We start from the raw sequence: 4,919 nt of genomic DNA on the forward strand, positions 1-4,919 counted from the left end.
GGTGCCGACAAAATACCGGTGCACAGTCACTAAAAACTTCACTTCACTAACACTGTCTGTTTCCCATAGCAACCAATCCCTGCTTTGCTTTCTTTCCTTTCTTTTTTTCCAGAGCGATTTATAAAAATAAATGAGCGCTCCTCTCTGATTGGTTGCTATGGGCGACAAGAGAAGTTTATTTTTTTTTCCTTCTCTTTCCATTGGCGCATTCATTCCGTGTTCCCTCAGCTCTGCCCCCAGCTGTGCACACACGCCGGGCCCGGCCGCACGTCGCCCACAGGATACCGCGGTGACGTCACACGCGTCAGGCGCGCGCTCGTGCTCCGTTGTTCCGCAGAAGAGGGGGGCGCGCGCCCGGCGCACGCGCATTACGTCATCGCGTCTTTGGTGTGCGGCTGTTGGGAGCGCGCCCCGGCCCTCCCTGCTCCCCCGCCCCCCCCCCCCCTCCTCCTCACGGTTCCCCTCACTTCCGCTTCACTGATGGCTCAGACGGCGGCCGCAGTGTACGGAGAGAAAGTCGTGTGATTACTTACAACAGGCCGTGTCCGCCCCGGGAGTGCTGTACGTGGACGGCGGTGCTGAGGTAAGGACATGTTTGGAGACAGAAGTGAAGGGTGGCGGCGGCGGCTGGTTGTAGGGTCAGAGTCTGGGGGGTGAGATCATGGGCAGGAGGAGCTGCTGTGCGACGGACGGGGCAGAAGTCTGTGGGAGTCGGTCGGTGCCCCGTAATCCTGGCGTCTGGAGCCCAGGGAGTGCCCAGGAACTGGTGCCAGGATAGCTGTGGCAGAGGCTGGGAGCCCAGGGGCAGTGCCCGCTCCTGTGCCCACAGGCTGAGCCTACTCCTGTGCCCGCAGGCTGAGCCTACTCCTGTGCCCACTCCTGTGCCCACTGGCTGAGCCTACTCCTGTGCCCACTGGCTGAGCCTACTCCTGTGCCCGCAGGCTGAGCCTACTCCTGTGCCCGCAGGCTGAGCCTACTCCTGTGCCCGCAGGCTGAGCCTACTCCTGTGCCCACTGGCTGAGCCTACTCCTGTGCCCGCAGGCTGAGCCTACTCCTGTGCCCGCAGGCTGAGCCTACTCCTGTGCCCGCAGGCTGAGCCTACTCCTGTGCCCGCAGGCTGAGCCTACTCCTGTGCCCGCAGGCTGAGCCTACTCCTGTGCCCGCAGGCTGAGCCTACTCCTGTGCCCGCAGGCTGAGCCTACTCCTGTGCCCGCAGGCTGAGCCTACTCCTGTGCCCGCAGGCTGAGCCTACTCCTGTGCCCGCAGGCTGAGCCTACTCCTGTGCCCGCAGGCTGAACCTACTCCTGTGCCCGCAGGCTGAGCCTACTCCTGTGCCTACTCCTGTGCCCACTCCTGTGCCCGCAGGCTGAGCCTGCTCCTGTGCCCGCAGGCTGAGCCTGCTCCTGTGCCCGCAGGCTGAGCCTGCTCCTGTGCCCGCAGGCTGAGCCTGCTCCTGTGCCCGCAGGCTGAGCCTGCTCCTGTGCCCGCAGGCTGAGCCTGCTCCTGTGCCCGCAGGCTGAGCCTGCTCCTGTGCCCGCAGGCTGAGCCTGCTCCTGTGCCCGCAGGCTGAGCCTGCTCCTGTGCCCGCAGGCTGAGCCTGCTCCTGTGCCCGCAGGCTGAGCCTGCTCCTGTGCCCGCAGGCTGAGCCTGCTCCTGTGCCCGCAGGCTGAGCCTGCTCCTGTGCCCGCAGGCTGAGCCTGCTCCTGTGCCCGCAGGCTGAGCCTGCTCCTGTGCCCGCAGGCTGTGCCCGCTCCTGTGCCCACCTTTGGCGTTCCCAAGCTTTCAGGAAATGCTCCAGGCATATAGGCTGCTCGGAAGTCTATGAACGAAGCTGTGCCAACTTTGGCCACTGACCAGAATCCATTTTTTTCGGACGATCTACCTGCTTAAAGGGGTTTTTCCCAAAAGTAGAAAATAATCTGAAATCAAGAAATAAGTGTTAATTACTGGTTTAATCCCCCAGATGTCACTGGGGGATTAACAGTTTGGCTGCAGCGGTCAGATGAATAACACCAATCAATGGTGTTTCCATGTACTACACATGACTGCAGAGGCTAGTGATTGGCTGCAGCATTTATGTGACTGCTGTACGTGATGTTATCCAGGGGGGCTTGGAGTGACGACGGGTGACTCTAGATTTTAGGTCATTCTCTGAGCGCTGATATGAACCGCTGTTCCTGACGGCCCCAGACTGGGGGATATGTCCAGTCAGTAGCCTAGCTGTGGATGGTGGCCATACACTATAGTCACTGTTTTGAGGGAGCTTGCTCTTTCGGACTTCCCCCTCCCCCATACACTGTAGGTGCTGGTTTAAGGGTCTTGGTCTTTCTGACTCTCGCTACCCCAAACACTTTGGGTGCTGGTGGCTGGTTTCGGGGCTCGATATTTCTGACTTTCCCTACCCCATATACTGTAGGTGTTGGTCGCTGGTTTAGGGGGCTGGGTCTTTCAGACTTCCCCCTCCCCCATATACTGTAGGTGCTGGTTTGGGGGGGGGGGGGATTGGTCTTTCTGACTTCCCCTCCCCCATATACTGTAGGTGCTGGTTTCAGGGCCGGGTCTTTCTGACTTCCCCCTCCCTTCATACATGGCGGCTTGTGTTTTATATGGGGAGAGGGGAATACATTGGTGCCAGGCATGGCTCAGCTACAAACTGCTTGCTAAAATCCCTTGACTTCTACTGCTGGAGGAGATTGGGACCCCCATATACAGCCATTGTTCATCTGATGGCTATGTCCTAAAGACTCAGGGGTCCTCAGATCCCGTCACTTGTACTTTCCCTTGTTACAGCTGAACACAAGCAGCTGCCACAGACAGCACTTCATGAGCCTGAAACGCGTCTGGTTTGTGGCCGCAGACCTGTCACAGCTGCTGCATACCAGATACATGGCTGCAGCTGTGCCTATGAGCGGGGGCTTCCTGCAGCACAGGGGGGCTTTATGTTGTATCATTGTGTAAGTCACTTCTGCAACCTGTGGCTGCTCAGCTGTTGTAAAACTACAACGTCCATTCTGTCTGCAGCGGTAGTCTGTGGATAAACTACAACTCCCAGCATGCTTTGACAGTTGCTGCAATCCACTGCCCTGTATATTACAGCAGTGCGTGTGTCCCTTCTGTCGTGTGTATTGTAAGGGGGTTTATTCGGCGCTCCTGATGGCCCCCATCCTGCTGTATCACCAGTTACTATTCAGAATCAGGGCCATACTGGATGTCACCGGGAGACAGGGGAGGCCGCCACTTGTTTACTGGTGAGATTCTTTAGTGGGGCTTCCAGGTGGGCTTGTTTGGTCATTGTGCTGGCACAATTGTTGAGAGGTGTTACCCCTAGCAGAGGCGAGCTTGGGAGTCTGATAAGTCACTGCAGGAAAACTCCATTGTTGTTTTCACAATTGTATTTTTCCACAGTTTCAATGTGATATAGCAGCGGCACCGAGTGACTTTCGGTCACATGACCAAAGCGGCCTAAGGCAGTGTTCACACGGCAGTTTTTTTGCTGGGTTTTTTGACTGCAGCCAAAACCTGCTCTCTTGGCAGTGAAAAAGCTGCTTACAAAAAGCAGGTTCTGCTGCATTCTTTTGTTGCAGACTGTGCGTGTCATTTGTCATGTTTAATAAAGTTACCGTAGTTTCAGATTCACCAAAAAAAGCAGCTGAAAACACAGCGGTTCCATTTTTGCATTTCCTCATTGCTTTCTATGGTGAAAAAGGCTTGAAAGAAGTGACAGGCTGCAAAATTAAAAAACACAGCAGGTTTCCAATTCAGTCAGGAAAAATAACGCAATCGTGTATGAGATTTCTGACATCTGAGGTTTTGCTGGTTACAGGTTTTCAAAAACACTGCTAAATCGCAATGTATGAACATAGCCTTAAAGGGAACCTGTCATCAGAAATTTAGCTTGAAACCTATAAGTTTCCCCCTCTGCAGCTCCTGGGCTGCATTCTAGCAGGTTCCTGTACTTTTTGTGGCCCCTTTTAAACCAAATTAAATACTTTATAAACTTGTACCTTTTGCTATGTAAATTTTGTAAATCGTCCATGGGGGCGGGCTCTCTGCTGACCGTTGCTGTTCCTCCAGCACATTGACGCCGTCCCCCCACGCTCCATTTCATCCATCAGGACGCCGCCCACTGCGCCCGAGGTGCCGCCCACGCCAGGATCGCTGGTGACTTGTCACAAGCACGAGATTATAGGCGGCGCTGTGATTGCATCGCAAGTGCCCGCCCATAATCTCGTGGACGCGCTTTCCCCCACTGCCTCCAGCGTTCTGCGCAAGTGCTTGCCGGCCAAATAACCTAACGTCGCCTCCTTCCCATCTTACCCTGCAGCAGGGCAAGATGGGAAAGAGGTGACGTCAGGTCATCTGGCCAGCAAGCGCTTGCGCAGAACGCTGGAGGAAGAGGGAAAAGTGCGGTCACGAGGTTATGGGCGGCACTTGCTGATGACACTCACAGCGCCGCCCATAACCTCGTGCCTGCGCAAAACGTCACCAGCGGTCACACGTGCACACAGTGCACAGTCCCTCTACAGTCGCACAGCGCATGCGCGGGACCACGGGGGCCCAGGGGCGGCGTCCTGAGATATGAAATTCAGCGTTGGGGGACGGCGTCAATGTGCTGCAGGAACAGCAACAGTCAGCAGAGAGCCCGCCCCCATGGACGATTTACAAAATTTACATAGCAAAAGGTACAAGTTTATAAAGTATTTAATTTGGTTTAAAAGGGGCCACAAAAAGTACAGGAACCTGCTAGAATGCAGCCCACGAGCTGCAGAGGGGGAAACTTTTAGGTGTAAAGCAAAATTTCTGATGACAGGTTCCCTTTTAAGGGGGGCACAACACTGGGGAGACCTCTCCTGATTGTACCCTGCACAGCACAAGTTGCAGTTCGGTCACAGTCACTTCCAATCGGTTGTGGGGAGAGG

The 4,919-nt window shown here is 55.5% G+C and overlaps 1 protein-coding gene across 1 annotated transcript in view; it reads left to right on the forward strand.

Moving 5' to 3' along the window:
* Nucleotides 1–433: 433 nt before the first annotated feature.
* The window catches only part of RNF19A (ring finger protein 19A, RBR E3 ubiquitin protein ligase), a 123,471-nt gene continuing 118,985 nt past the window's right edge, over nt 434–4,919 (forward strand). Inside the window, exon 1 of the mRNA XM_075353071.1 lies at nt 434–583. The gene's annotated coding sequence lies outside the window, so the exon portion shown is untranslated. The remainder of the gene's footprint in view (nt 584–4,919) is intronic.

The sequence above is a fragment of the Anomaloglossus baeobatrachus genome, chromosome 6, assembly GCF_048569485.1.
Source record: "Anomaloglossus baeobatrachus isolate aAnoBae1 chromosome 6, aAnoBae1.hap1, whole genome shotgun sequence".
Classification (NCBI taxonomy): domain Eukaryota; kingdom Metazoa; phylum Chordata; class Amphibia; order Anura; family Aromobatidae; genus Anomaloglossus; species Anomaloglossus baeobatrachus.